The following is a 16,292-nucleotide window of genomic DNA, read 5'->3' as shown; positions in this document are numbered from 1 at the left end:
GGGGAGACCTGAATGCAATATTAGACCCTGCGATGGACGCCTTTCCTGCTAGAACCCGCCCAAGAGGGAATACATCACTACCTGACTTTTTAGAAGCACTAGGCATTGTGGACATATGGCGACATCTACACCCCGCAGCGACCCAATACACTTTTTATTCCGCCGTACATAATAGCCTATCTTGTATAGACTATTTTTTGTTCCTGGGTGCGGGACTGGGATCGGTGGACGACATAAATATCCTGCCCAGAGGTATATCTGACCATTCTCCAATCGTCATAACTCTTACCACTAGAGAAAAGAAGTGCGCAAGAATCTACCCAGTTTACCCACATTATCTAAAAATACCTCAAATTCGGAGAAAACTTAAACTAGCGACGACACATTACTTTGCTGAAAACAGGGGTACGGTGGCTTCGCCGTCACTCCTGTGGGAGGCTTATAAAACTGTCCTTCGAGGCGCTGCAATAGCCGCCATTACCGGACACAAACGAGATTCCCGACGAGAACTAACGGAAATAGAACTAGCATTGCATGATGCAAACACCGAGCATATGGCAAACCCCACTTCAGATACGACACACACGCTACTGCTGCGGCAACAACAGTACCAGGCCCACCTCAAAACGACAGTGCAAGGTCACATCACGAACACACTACAGAGAATTTACGACGTGGGCGACAAAGCTGGGAAAATGCTGGCATGGCTTGATAAGAGAGGGGGAGGCGCAAGAGGTATTCAGAGACTGTGTACTAATGACGGCCGAGAACTGACTCATCCAGAGGACGTCGTGCGCACTCTGGCGAAACATTTTCAGAACATATATACCCCAGACCGCGTCGTCACAGCACAAACAGCGGCAATGTCGATAGCGGACATTGTCCTCCCCAGCATAACACCTGAAGATGTGCTAGACTTAGAAGCAGATCCAACAGAAGATGAAATTCAAATGGCGATTCAATCACTACAATCAGGCAAAGCACTGGGTCCCAATAGACTGCCAGTGGAATGGTATAAATCAATGGCCTCAGTACTCAGTAGACCCCTACTGGACATGTATATGGAGAGTAGGGATAAGGCGGAACTGCCGCTGGATCAACGCACGGCCACGATAGTGGCTATACCGAAGCCAGGAAAACCGTCAACCGAATGCACCTCATATCGCCCGATCTCATTAATTAATGTGGAGGTCAAGGTACTGGCTAAACTTCTCGCCAACCGTCTGCTGCCGCACCTGCGCACCCTGATCCACCCCGACCAATCGGGCTTTATGCCCCATAGAAGTACGGCGCTGAATCTCCGGAGGGTGCATGGAGTGCTGGCTCGCTCACACCTCCTCTCGGAGAAGGCTGTAATTCTCTCACTAGACGCCAAAATGGCTTTTGACCTTGTAGAATGGGAGTATCTCTTTGAGGTACTGGCGCGCATGGGCTTTGGGCCGAAATTTATAGCCTGGATCAGACTGCTCTACACTAAACCGGTGGCGCAGGTAGTGGCTAATGGCCACATCTCGCCGACGTTCCCGTTGGGTAGGGGGACCAGACAGGGATGCCCCCTGTCGCCCTTGCTCTTTGCATTGGTGCTCGAGCCCTTAGCAATCCTGATCAGAACAACGCCCCTATTTAAGGGCATTAGCTGGGAGGAGGGATGGGAGGATAAAATCTCCCTATATGCAGATGACATGCTCATTTATATGATCGAACCTGACGACGGCATCCCTGCCCTGCTGGAACTTTGCAATACACACGGGAAATCATCAGGCTATACCCTGAACTGGTCTAAGTCAGTGATATTTATACTCAAGGGCCCGGCACCGAGGCTATGGGAGGACTGCCCCCTGGCGGCACCGGTGACCTCCTTTAAATACCTGGGCGTGTTCATCACGCATTCTGAAACTGAATTCTTTGCTGCCAACCTCAGGCCGCCTCTGGAACGCTTCCGAGCGGACGTAAAGCACTGGGCGACCCTGCCCCTCACCCTTCTGGGTAGGGCAGCATTGTATAAGATGATGACACTTCCCAGGTTCTTATACATATTGGAAAACACCCCACACCCTGTCCCACCGCGATACTTCAAACAGATCGCTGCATTGGTTTCCAACCTACTCTGGAACAATGGCCCAGCGCGCATAGCCTATAACAAATTGGTAAGGAGTTGGTATGAGGGAGGGATTGCGCTTCCCAATATTCAGCTTTACTACTGGGCAGCCCAACTTAAAGTAATTAACCACTGGATCCACACCCCGAGAGATGACCCAGCATACCGGGCAGACTGGTCACAACTAGGGACGGAATCTATGCTCTCGGTACTGTATAATAAATCGCGACTCAAACATCTGCACGGCCCGACACGACACACAGCAGCCCTCTGGCATATAGCACAGGCACGACTGGGATGGAAGGGAAAGATCACCAAAATGACACCATTGTGGGACACAAGATTACTTGGGAACCTTAGAACATGTAAAGGATTTGCGCAGTGGGACTCTATAGGTATCTCCACGGTGGGAGACCTCTGGGACAAGGACACGGTAATAACGTTCCCACAACTCCAGCAACAGTATGACCTCAGACCCACTGAAACATTTAGATACGTCCAAATTAGACATGCACTACTCCAGGCGATCCCTACGGGCACTGAACTGCCGGAATCCTCACCACTTGAGGACAGACTATTAACAGAATTTATGCAACGGAGCGCGACTTCCCTCACATACAAAAAACTAATTAACAACTTAAACGACCCCACGCTGAGACTTAAAGAAAAATGGGGGGGAGAATTAGGCGAGGCGGACGAATCAGACTGGAACGAAGCCTTAGCCTCCCCGAAGGAGGTGGGCATATCGGCAAAGTTTAGACTGGTGCAACTGAAAATCTTACACCGCATCTATTACACCAGGACACTACTCCATAAAATCAATAGAGCGCCCCATCCCTTTTGTTTGAGGGGTTGCGGGGAGGAAGGAACACTATTTCATACACTATGGGACTGCCCACAAATACAGGAATTCTGGAAAAAAATAATGCGCACAATTTCACAGGCACTCAAGATATCCATTTTACCAGAACCACGTAAATGCCTCTTGAACATCTGGGAACCGAACGACCTAGACAGAAGTGGGATGATTTGGGCTACACTGGCCATGACGGTGGCTAAGCGTGATATTGCGCAGAAGTGGGGGGCTCCGGACCTACCCACTGCGAACAGATGGGCTAAAAACATGGATATCCTGATGGTCACGGAGAGAGCGGTGTATGTCCTCCGAGCATCTCCCCGCAAGTGGAACAGGGTGTGGGCGGCATGGAATGTTTATAGGGGTGAGATTTGTGAACCCTTGCCAGAAGGAGACGACCCGGACTCTGAGGGGGAGGAAGAGTAACGGATGGAGTTGAGGGTGTTTGCTTGAGCAAACCTAATGCAGCACCATGACACAGTGGCTCGCCTATGTATTGTCTAAAGGGCACGGAGACTTGCTGATGAGAGGGGAAATGTGGAAATGTAAATAAACAGTGATGACAGATGTTTGAGGGGAGGGGGGGTTTGTATTGTATTTATAAGATAATTACACTTCTTAGATAACTCATACTGGGAGGAACTAGACGATCTATGATAACTGAATCAAACTTACATGGGAGAGCGGGAACAAACATGGGATAGGTAATCTGAGATGCGAATGCAGAATGGAATATGCAAATTAGTATTACAGGAGATGTGTCGAGCGATTACAGATGTCAAAATATGAGCGCATCATAAGAATTGTGTAATATGCCTTCAAAATAATAAAGATTTAAAAAAAAAAAAGACTGAATATATTAAGAGGTTGAATAAGGGATTCTGAATTTTGAAAATTTGTATATGGCACCGCTGTGAATAATTCAGTTCCACCTTACTACAGGCGCCATTTGATATAATTAACTTACAATTAGGTGGACAGGATATCCATCTAATTTCTCATGCAGTAACGCAACCGTCAAACTATAAATCAGGCCAATTGACAAAAATTTATTTGTAACTTTGCAGGTGGGATATGTGTGATATTACCATTGGGGTATGTCCTCAAAAAAAGTTGCAACCTGCCCTTTCATCAAGTGGTGTATGTGGCTCACACTCCTGAGGTGGATGTAAAACGTTTTGGACATGCTCATATTTATATTAAACATGATATGTTGCCACTATTGTTCTATCAATAATATTATGTGGCAGAGATATTATCCCTTGACCATTCCTTCAGCCTCCATTTTTTATTGGACAAACAGGTCAGCCAAGTGCATCAGCACACTTTTGTTGAAACTGTCACACATTCAAACACACGCACAACCTCATTTAGGTAGACCTTAGGTCCATATAGCCGTGCAAGTGTGATATACACACATTTAGTTAGACCTAAAGTCCATATAGTCATACAAGTATGATACCAGTTATGTACAAATGTGAATGCTGGGCATGAGCTATGAGTATACAGCATGCACAGAACATTGCTGTCAACAATATTTTAAAGTGAAACGATACCAATATGTTGCTGATTTTGATTTAGGCAACTGTGATAGTCCTTCAAAACCCTGTCAGAAGGCACATATGCTATTTTCCTACTACATCAAAGCATATCTAACTCATAGTGTGTACCCCAAAATGTATGTCACATTTGTGACAGAGTATCATCTGCATTACACCGGATAGATGAGATAGTGTTTGAGGCAAGATAACAATTGTGCATAGTTACAGAATTTTAGCTTAACTTAAAACCAGTTCATGAACATATATTGTGCATGATTTGGAGATTTTTCAGATGGGTGACACAAATGACAGATACACCATTCACCTAATTACAAATGCTAGATAATGCAATGCACTTGTAATAAGGCAAATAGAATATCCCTGACATTTGTGATGGAGCATCATGTCTGACAGAATCAAAATCAGGCCCTTTATAATGTCACATTGGGTGCCCCCATTATTGAAGATGAGTAGGCTAAAATGTTTACATTCTTTACTTCTATGATGTTTACCATTTGCCAAGGGCGGCTCTTCCATTATGGGAGAGGAGCGTCGCCCCACTGCTTTCTTGCAGTGCGAGAAGCAGAAACATAACATGGTATTTTAAATACCATTCTATGTTTCTGCTCCTCGCGCTGCGAGAAAGCAGAACGGTATGCCTGGTTGAACGCAGGCGGTGGGCGGGGCGGGGAGGAGTGGCTTGCCCAATGCTGTGGGCCCTGACTGTTTCGTCAGCCCTCTGGGGCCGACCAAACCAGTCATGTCCACTCTGTATTTTCTCTATGTAGGCTGCATGCGGCCTACATAGAGAAAATGGCCTTCTCATAGATGTCCGGCTGGGTGGTGTCCCCACCAATCACAACACTGCCACTGCAGTGATGTGATTGGCTTAGGGGAGGGGAGGGAGGCTGCCTGCTTCCTGTTCCTGCCGGAGGCAGGAGAGCAGGAAACAGCAGGAAAACGTGAAACCCTGTTCATCTGGAGGGCAAAGTATTATATGACAGTGTCAGTTTGTGTTCTTAGGACCAGATGTACGACCTGCCAATTAGCGAGTCGCTAATTGGGATGCAAAACAGTGTCTGAGACACTGTTTGCGATTCCCAATGGGGTTGCAAATTGCATGCCTCATGTATATTAATGAGGCTGTCGCAATTTGCGACCCCATTGGGAATGTCTAGCACTCCCAGGGATGGTGGCCTGCTGGGGTCAGCAGACCTCCATGTCTGGGACTGCTTTTAAATAAAGCTGTTTTTTTTTTAATGCAGCCCATTTTCCTTAAAGAAAACGGGATGCATTTAAAAAATAAAAATGAAACTTTTCGGTTTAACGTTTAAAGGGCAGGCAGTGTTCCCTGGGACCAAATGTTTGTGCATGCATTCCCAAAGGGGTAGGGGTCCCCTGGGGACCCATTCCTGTTTGGGAGTGCTTTACCACCCTTCTGAGAAGTTCTGAGTGTTTTGTGACCGTAATTGCGGTTGCAAAACATTCTTACATAGGTTAAGGAGTCACCATTAGGAACAGACGCCCTTGGAATGCCCCTTCCTAACAGCGAGTTGCAAATTGATTCGCAACTCGCAAAATAGGATTAGTACATGGGCCACAGGTTTTTTGCTGGCGCAAACAGGTCCAAAACCTATTTACGCACACAAAAAACCTTTATACATCTGGGCCTAAGAGTCTATGGTTTCCCAGTGATACCTTTAAAAAGGCCATGCACTTTTTGAAAAGCATTTAATAACTTGCTCTACCCCAATTGAAACTGAGGGGCAGATTTATCATGGTATTGGGTTGACCTTGCGTCACGCATGGCGTTGCAGGTGCAGCGCATTACCTACGTTTGATTTAGCAAACACTGCAAGGCCAGCCTGCTTGGCCCTGCGTTGCCTGGTAAATATGGAGTAACCCTAGGCATCGCAAGTTGCTGACTTCGCTACTCTGCCACATGGTGTTCCCAAGCATCCACCCATGTATTTTGGAGCATTCCCAGATTTACCAATAAAGGTAAACCTGAGAATGCATCAAAATGGGGGAGGTGCAACGAGGAAACATATCTTTATTTCTTTGCTTTGTTTCCTCTTTCTAAGTGTGCTGCATTCTGCAGCACACTTAGAAAGGGCACACAGTCTCTGAGGATTGTTTTTATGTAGGAAGGTGCCCCTTTCTGCACATAAACTACCCTGCCTGCAACACAGGCCCACTAGCACCATGGTTCAAGGGTGCCTGCATTGGCACTAGGCAGCAGATTGTGCCTCATTGTAGGATGAGATCGGGAATGCACTATATCTTGATGGATATGGTGCATTCCTGTCCTCTCCATTCCACACAACATGAGCAAGACCTCTGACCTCTTGGTCATAATACTGCTCTTCCCCTCACGCAGCTCACTTGCGAGTGTCTTCCCCCAGCGCTGCCAGGTTGGTGTTCGAGGCTCAGTGCCTCCGCTTCTGTGACTGTCACTATCCTCCTCTTTCATTTTCTTGCCATCTTTGCCTCTTTTGCCTTTTTCCTGTTACTGTTCTTGCCTTTTTCCTCTAACTGTTCTTGCCTTTTTGCCTGTTACTGTTTTTGCCTTTTTGCCTGCTACTGTTCTTGCCTTTTTCCTTTCTTCTTTTTCCCTGTCTTTCACCTTCTTCCCGCTTTTTTTCCCGTTTTTTGACGCTGCTGCCCCCACAGCCCCTCTCATTTGTTCCCGCTCCCGCCTCCCAGCTGTCCCGGACCCCTTCCTAATGGGGGCCTTTGCGCAACAGGGTGAGCAAGACCTCTGACCTCATGGTCAGAATACTGCTCTTCCCATCGTGCACCTCCTCCGTTGAGTGCCTGCTCACAGCGCTGCCACTTTGGTGATCGAGGTTCCGTTCCTCTGCTTCTGTGACTGTCACTATCCTCCTCTTTCATTTTCTTGCTGTCTTTGCCTCTTTTGCCTTTTTCCTGTTACTGTTCTTGCACTTTTCCTCTTACTGTTCTTGCCTCTTTGCCTGTTACTGTTCTTGCCTTTTTGCCTGTTACTGTTCTTGCCTTTTTGCCTTTCTCTTTTCTCCCTGCCTTTCCTCTTTTTCCCACTTATTTCCCCTATTTGCCACTGCTGCCCCCGCTGCCTCTCCCGCATGTTCCCACTCCCGCCTCCCAAACTGTCCTGCCCTCCGCGACCCCTAAATATTGGCGGCCCGCCACTGGCATGCCAAAGGCAAGCCCGTCTGCGCCCGATTGCGCCCAGCACCCGGGACCCTGGTTCTCCGACCATCCACCGCTACCCTCCATGCACTCAACCCCGGAAGAAACAAGAACTGCCAGCTGTCGATGCTGAACACCACCCACAGCCAGTTCTCCTGCTCACACTGCTGCCGCACTGTCACCCACCTCCGGATACCCACCACTACCAGCAACCCACCGGATGCTAGCAGGCCCAAACCCCTGAACTGCATCCTCCTCAACGTACGCTCCCTGCACAAACACGCAGTAGAAATCTGGGACCTCCTCAACACCCTCTCGCCAACGTCACCTTCCTCACAATGACCTGGGCCAATGCCATCTCCGCACCCGACATCGCAACCCCCATCCCCGACGGGTAGAAGATCCGGAGGAAGGGCCAGCCCAACCACACTGGAGGTGGACTCGCCATTGCACACGAAAGCTCCCTCCGACTCACTACAGTCAGCAGAAACAAAACTCGTCCTCCATGGAACACCTCTATTTCAAGATCCAGACCAACCACAGAACGACTGTACGTGGCACACTCACCTACATACCTCCTGGACCGAGCTCCACATTCACCACTACCATCACAGACCACATTGCGCCCCACGCCCTCGCTTCCATGGACTACGTACTTCTTGGGGACCTGAATTTCCACCTCGACAACAACAGCGGCCCTAACTCCACCACCCTCCTGGACAACCTCGCCAACTTCGGACTGAGACAACACGTCACCACTCCCACCCACAAGACAGGACACACCCTTGACCCCATCTTTGCCAGAGAAAACAAGATTTGCTTCAGTCACACCATGCAACCCCTCTGGACCGACCCCTCTGGTCCACTTCTCCTTCTAGAGACCAACCGCACACAAGTTTACTCCATGCCACCATGCAGGAACTGGAGCAAGATCATTGAAGAGCACCTCAACTTCGCCCTTGACTGCATTCCTCCACCCACCACACCGTCGCCAACTCTGCAGCCAACAAATGCCACAGATGGATCACCGACTGGGCAAACACACTCGCCCCCTCCAGAACTCAAACTGACAACACACCACAAAAGTCACCTGGTTCACCACCAAACTCATGTGCAGACGCCTCGAGAAAACCTGGAGGAACAGCAACGCCTCAGAAGCACGCACCGCCTACAAGACTTCCATGACAGAACACCACCAATTCATCAGAACTACGAAGAAGTACTTTATCCAGAACAGAATCCTCTCCAACTCCTGCAACTCTAAGGAACTCTTCAGCATCATACAAGAATTCACCAAACCCCACAGCAAATCCTCTGACGTCCCTCCCTCCCAGAACTTCTGCAACAAACTTGGCTCCTACTGCCATCCCAAGATCATCACTCTCTACGACAACTTCGACAAACAGAACCAAGGCACCGACACGACACCCCCACCGGAAACTCCACACAGCCTACCATTACTGCCTGGACCCCCGTCACCACAGAAGGCAACGCTAAGACCATGAGGAGCATACACTCAGGAGCCCCCACCGACCCCTGCCCGCCGCACATATTCCACAGAGTCACCTCCCCATAGCACACGAACTACGACGTACTATCAACTGCATCCTTGAAACAAGCATGTTCTCCGCCCTCCCAGCCACCAAGGACAACATCCGCACCCTCCTCGACCAAGGCCACATGGCTGCCCTCATCCTACCAAAACTTCTCAGCAGTCTTCAACACCATCTCCCACCACACACTAACAGCCAGACTTCACGACACCATCATACATGGTACTGCCCTAGACTCAATCAATCAAGAAATTTGTAAAGCGCACTACTCACCCGTGAGGGCCTCAAGGCGCTGGGGGGAGGGCTGCTACTGCTCGAAAAACCAGGTCTTGAGTAGCCTCCTGAAGGTTAGTAGATCCTGGGTCTGCCATAGGAGGACGGGGCGGGTGTTCCAGGTCTTGGCGGCGAGGTGGGAGAATGATCTGCCGCCAGTGGTCGCTCTTCTGATGCAGGGGACGGTGGCGAGGGCAAGGTGAGTCGTCTGTTGAGGTATGCTGGTCCGGTGTTGTGGAGTGCCTTGTGTGCATAGGTGAGGAGCTTGAAGGTGATCCTCTTGTTGACGGGAAGCCAGTGCAGGTCTCTCAGGTTGGATGTGATGTGGCTGTGGCAGGGGATGTCAAGGATCAGGTGTGCCGAGGTGTTCTGTATGCGTTGTAGGCATTTCAGGAGTTTGGCCGCGGTTTCTGCGTAGAGGGCATTTCCTTAGTCCAGCCTGCTGCTGTTGAGGGCCTGGGTGACCGTTCTTCTTGTTTTGGTGGGGATCCACCTGTAGATCTTGCGGAGCACGCAGAGGGTGTTGAAGCAGGAGGATGAGACGGAGTTGACTTGCTTGGTCATGAAGAGGGTGGAGTCAAGGATAAACCCCAGGTTGCGTGCGTGGTCGGTGGGAGTTGGTGCTGCTCCCAGTGTGGTCGGCCACCAGGAGTCATCCCAGGCTGAGGGGTTCGGGCCGAGTATGCGGACCTCCGTTTTGTCCGAGTTCAGCTTCAGGCAGCTATTCTTCATCCACTCGGCGACGGCTTTCATTCCTTCATGGAGGTTGGTTTTGGCGGTGAGGGGGCCCTTGGTGAGGGAGAGGATCAGCTGGGTGTTGTCGGCATAAGAGATGATGTTGAAGTCGTGCAGTCGGGCGACATGGGTGAGCAGAGCCATGTAAACGTTGAACAATGTTGGGCTGAGGGATGATTCTTGGGGTATGCCGCAGATGATCTCGGAGGCTTTGGAGAGGAAAGGGGGAGGCAGATGCTCTGGGTTCTGCCGGAGATGAAGGAGGTGGTTCATTCCAGAGCCTTGTCTTGGATACCTGCGTTGTGGAGGCGTGTGCATAGGGTGCAGTGGCAGACAGTGTTGATGGCGGCTGATAGGTCCAAGAGAATGAGGGCCGCGGTATCGCCATTGTCCAGCAGGGCCCTGATGTCATCGGTGGTGGCGATGAGGGCAGTTTTGGTGCTGTGGTTGCTGTGGAACCCAATTGTGACGGGTCCAGGATGTTGTTCTCCTCAAGGTAGCAGGTCAGCTGTCTGTTGACGGTTTTCTCAATGACCTTCACCGGGAACGGGAGCAGGGAGATGGGCTGGAAGTTCTTGAGGTCCCTCGGATCCGCCTTGGGTTTCTTGAGTAAGTCGTTAATCTCGGCATGCTTCCAGCTCTCCGGGAAGGTTGCCGTCTCAGAGGAGATGTTGATGACCCTGCGGAGATGGGGTGTGATGGTGGTGCTAGCTTTGTTGAAGATGTGGTCCGGGCATGGGTCTGACGGAGAGCCGGAGTTTATGCTATTCATAATTTTTTTATGTTGGTCAAGGTGAGCAGGGGGTTCATGTGGGTGGTGGCCGTGAAGTCTGAGGTGTTGGTGGCTGTCGGGCAGTCAAGTTGTTGAAGCTGTCGTGGATGTCTGCGATCTTGTGATGGAAGAGGATGGCAAGGGAGTCGCACAGGTCTGGAGATGGTGGGATGTTGTTGGTGTTGGAGCTGGGATTGGAGAGTTCCTTAACGATGTTGAAGAGCTCTTTGCTGTTGTGTGCGTTGTTGTTGAGGCGGTCCTTGAAGGAGGCCCTTTTGGCGGATCTGATGAGGCAATGGTGTCGGCGGATGGTGCTCTTGTGGGCTGCATAGCTGTCCGGTGTCTGTTCACGGTGCCATTCCTTCTCTTGTTTTTGGCAGGTTTGCTTGGAGGCCTGGAGGTCCGCAGTGAACCAGCTGGCTTTCTTGTTAGTGCATCTGTTGGAGGGTTTCTTGATCAGGGCGAGAGTATTGGCGCAGTTGTCGATCCAGCACCGGAGGTTGCGGGCAGTGGTGTCGGTGCCGGTGGGGTCGGTCCTGTGAGCTTATTGCGAGGGTGGTGTTTAGCTGATCTTCGGTAATTTTGCCCCAGCTGCGGTGGGGGATCTGTTGAGTGCGGTGGTGCATGGTGGGTTTCCAGAAGGTGAAGTGGATGCATCGAGGGTAGGTCCAGTGGTGTTCGGTGGTGTGGCTAAAGGATACGTGGGGGCTTGCGGAGAAGATGGGGTCAAGTTTGTGGCCGGCAGAGTGGGCAGGTGTTGTGATGAGCTGTCGGAGACCGAGGTTGTCAATCAGGGTGGTGGAGTTGGTGTTGTTATTGTTCTCGAGGTGGAAGTTCAGGTCTCCGAGGAGGATGTAGTCTGTGTAGCAAGGGCGTGCGTGCTGACGAAGTCGGCGATAGAGTCGCTGAACTGAGGCCGGGGTCCGGGGGGTCTGTAGACGAGAGTTCCTCTGTGGGTGGTGTTAGGATCAGTGTGGATCTGGAAGTGCAGGTGTTCGGCGGTGCTCAGGGTGTTTTCTGTGCTGGTCGAGACCCTGAGTGTGTTCTTGTGGATGATGGCGATTCCACCTCCTATTCCTTTGATGCGGTCCCTGCGGTTGATATTGTAGCTGTCCGGGATAGCTGTGGCGATGTCGGGTGCCGAGGCGGCGTTCATCCAGGTCACTGTCAGGAAGGCAACGTCCGGGGAGGATGTATCGAGCAGGTCCCAGAGTTCGACGGCGTGTTTGCGTGCGGAGCGGGTGTTCAGTAGTATGCATCTGAGGTGGTTGGGTCCTGTCACAATGGGCGGTTTAGTGGCTCGGAGGCTGGTGAAGCTGCAGCTCCAGCTGGAGAAGGGTCCTTTGGTGTGCTTCGGGCGGCCAGGAAGCAGGTGTGCTGTCGTCCGGTGTTGAGTGCATGGAGGGTGCTGGCGGTGTAGTGGTGGCATTCTGTGTGGTGTCTGTGGGGACCAAGGGGTCTGGCGCTGGGTGCGGTCCAGGCGTGGACGGGTGCAGATGGGCTTGCCTAAGGCGCGCCTTCGGTGGGCCAGCGGCGCGGCTGCCATATGAGGGGATGTGGGAGGGAGGAGAAGCTGGGAGGCGGGAGCGGACGCGAATGGGTGAGCAGGGGGCGGGGCCGCAGGGGATGCAGCGGCGGAAGCCAGAGGGTAGAGCGGGCGGGGGATACAGAAGGTAAAAAACAGGTACAATAACACTACAACAGTACAAAAAAGGAATAAGGTGAAATACAATTAATTACACTAGGGGAGCAGAATCACAATCACAGCAGGGATGACAAAGAAAAAGGGCAGAATGAGCGCAAGAGCTTACGGCCTACCACTGGCCACCAGGGATGAGGCGCAGGTGGTAGCCTGTGGGTGGAGGAGGACCTTGAACTTCAGCACTTCAGTAAGCTGGAGCAGCGGGGGTCACGGACACACAGGTGGCGCTGTGCTGCTTGGGGAGCAACCTGCATACAACAGGGTTAAGGGTCGCTCTCCTCAATGCTGGGCGGCCGCCATATGAGGGGAGATAGGAGGGAGGAGCAGCTGGGAGGCAGGAGCGGGGCAGCGAATGGGTGAGCAGGGGGGCGGGCTGCAGGGGATGCAGTGGCGGAAACCAGAGGGTAGAGCGGCTGGGTGATACAGAAGGTAAAAAATGGGTACAATAACAATACAACAGTACAAAAAAGGAATAAGGCGAAATACAATTAATTACACTAGGGGAGCAGAATCCCAATCACAGCAGGACTGACAAGGATAAAGGGCAGAATGAGGGCAAGAGCTGATGGCCTACGACTGGCCACCAGGGATGAGGCGCAGGTGGTAGCCTGCGGGTGGAGGAGGGCCTTGAACTTCAGCACTTCAGCAAGCTGCAGTAGCGGGGGACATGGACACAGAAGTGACGCTGAGCAGCGTGGGAAGCAACCTTCCAACAACAGGGTCAAGGGTCGCTGTGAATCTGGATCTGCTCCTTCCTCACCGGCCAAACCCAAAGAATCAGACTCCGCCCTTCCTCTCTGAACCCTCAAAGATCAGCTGCGGAGTGCCCCAAGGATCCTCACTCAGCCCAATGCTCTTCAACATCTACATGGCCCCCCTCGCTACCATCATCAGAAAACACGGACTCAGCATAGTATCCTACACCAACGACACCCAGTTCATCCTCTCCTTCACCAAGGAACCCATCATCACCAGACTCAGTTTCCAGGAAGGAATGAAAGACGTTGCATCCTATATGAGCAGCAGCTGCCTGAAGCTTAACTTGGAGAAAACTAAACTCCTCGTCCTCTGAACCACCCCCTCTGCATGGGACAACACCTGGTGGCCCACTGCCCTCGGCAACCCTCCCACACCCATGGACCACGCCCACAACCTCAGCATCATACTGAACTCCTCCCTCATCATGAACCGACAACGCTGTATCTTCCACGTGCTTCCACACCCTGCACATCTTCCACAAATCCTTCAAATGGATCCCCCCTGAAATCATAAAGACCATCACCCACGCACTCATAACCAGCAGACTAGACAACGGAAACACCCTCCACGCCAGAATCAACAGATCTAAGCTCCTGAAACTCCAGACCATCCAGAATGCCACAGCCAGACTCGTCCTAGGCATACCACGACAAGACCACATTACCCAGCACTTACAAGACCTCCACTGGCTCCCTGTCGAAAACAGAGTGAACATTAAGCTGCTCACTCACGCGGCACGCCTACAAAATTACAAATCCCTCCATAACACTGGACCCCAATACCTCAACTCAAGAGTCTCCTTCCACGCACCCAAGAGAAACCTCCACTCCACCGACCTTGTCCTGGCCTAAATCCAACACATCCGCAGAGCAAGAACGGATGAGATGGAGCTGCCCAAAATCCCCCTCCCCCCCAGCGCCTTGAGACCTTCACGGGTGACTAGTGCACTCCACAAAGCCCTGATTGATTGATTGGTCTTGCAGCATTGTGGTGCATGAAAGAAGGATACATCTGGCATTTAGTTTGCAGTTCCGTAATTTTAAGCGAAAAGTTACCCAAAGATGAAATTATGACAGAGAATATGCTTTCTATAAATGACAATACCTTACATCTTAACCATAAACCTGCAATATGTGCTCCATAAATGACTGCTGCTTTACCTGCGGAATGGATTTGACTCATTCAGTACACTCACTTTTTAAGTAGCACATACAACTTTAGTAATGTGATGTCCATTGCCAGCACCCCACTCTGAAAAGGGCTCCTGCACCACTGCCTGGAGGTGGAAGGGTAAGATCCATCTTTTTCAGACTGAGTAAGGGCTACTGCCATCTCCTTGTGAAAGGTTTGAAGGGTTCTTGCCTGGCAGCTACACCACTGTGCCTCAGCTGCCTTGACACCGCCGCCTTCTTTCTCTCTCTTTCATCCCCATGAAAGGTGATATCGGTCATTGAGGGGCTGGAGGACTAGGCATTCAGGCCCTCAAACATGAAAAGTGATGCATTGCTGCGAGAAAACAGCGAAGCGTCACTGTGCATTGCGTCCTCCTTGCGACATCAATGATGCATCATATTTACAGTATGACGCATCATGTCGCAAGGAGTTACAGATATGTCAGTATTTCTGACGTATCTGTAGACGCAAAAATGATGCATTTCAGGAGTGTGTGATAGAAGTGACGCAACTCCAGCAATGGGTCATTTACACATGGGCAAGTCCCATGGCAAATGCGCCTGCGTCAGTCTTATACCTGCCATGAGGCAGGCATAAGATATTGACGCATTTGTGTCCTAGAAGTGGCGCAGTGAAATCTCATAGATTTCACTGCGTCACTTCTATAACCCTTTCCTGCATCAGAACGCCCCCCTGCATACATTATACCTGGCGCAGGTATAATGTGGCGCAGGGCGTTACAAAGTGACGCATCTACCTAGATGCATCACTTTGTAAATATGGAGCAACATGGCTAATTTTTTACACCACTGGTGCGTCACAAAAAGTGACGCACCAGCGGTGCAAAAGTGACGCTAGGGCCAATAAATAAGCCCCTCAGGATTTAGCTGTCAGGTGGCTACATTCACTTTCTATCCAATGCTTTCTGCATAAGTCTGCCACGGTGCAGTTATTTTTAGATTACTGATTCAATTCGGGACAGGAAACCCCTCCATTCTCCCATTTGTTAGCAGTTTCAAACTCTTTATCATCCTGACTGTTTGTAATGAACTTTTAAGTTATGCCATGCGGTGTTTTGTCCTTCTGAGAGATATACTGGGTTGAATTGAGGTTGTTATTACTCTGTTCATACTTATCTATATACCTGAATATGGTCAGACTTTGATAGTACCTGGTTTGGTGTCCGCCTTCAAAGTTCTGCAGAGCAAGGGTCCAGGTTCAACCATGATTATAGATTGTTGCTTGGAGCTTGAGGTTCATATGATTCCCTTTTGTGGTCTCCGGGGTCTTCATGTCTCTGGATGACCTTCTCGATGCTCTACTGGGTGGTAGATTGGCGGCCGGCGCAGGTAAGCGCGGTGAGGTGATGAGGCGGGGTGGGATAGGGGCAAGTTGACAGACGACAGAATAGGTCAAATTAAATTAATAAATAAAACCTATTCTGTCATCTGTAGACTTCCCCCCTGCCCCGCCCAGCTGCACTCCAACCACCCCACAGTGCTTACCTGCACTGGCGCAACTGGGATTTTATGGTTTTTAGGTACCCCATTCAGTTCTACAGTCTTCTAAAATACTTCAATTTCTAAGTTTCTTAGAGGACTTGTTTGGAAGTGTTCAGAGTTGTTTCCTGTATTACTGCTTTCACAGGCTTTGTACTAC

General features: G+C 50.6%; 1 pseudogene; it reads left to right on the top strand.

Annotated features, from left to right (window-relative positions):
* The first annotated feature begins 554 nt into the window (after positions 1–554).
* LOC144824257 (uncharacterized) overlaps positions 555–16,292 on the top strand; it is a 31,518-nt pseudogene continuing 15,780 nt past the window's right edge.

Source organism: Lissotriton helveticus, chromosome 3_1 (genome assembly GCF_964261635.1).
Source record: "Lissotriton helveticus chromosome 3_1, aLisHel1.1, whole genome shotgun sequence".
Lineage (NCBI taxonomy): Eukaryota > Metazoa > Chordata > Amphibia > Caudata > Salamandridae > Lissotriton > Lissotriton helveticus.
Note: the sequence above shows the minus strand (reverse complement) of the source record. Positions and strands in the feature narration are given on the sequence as shown.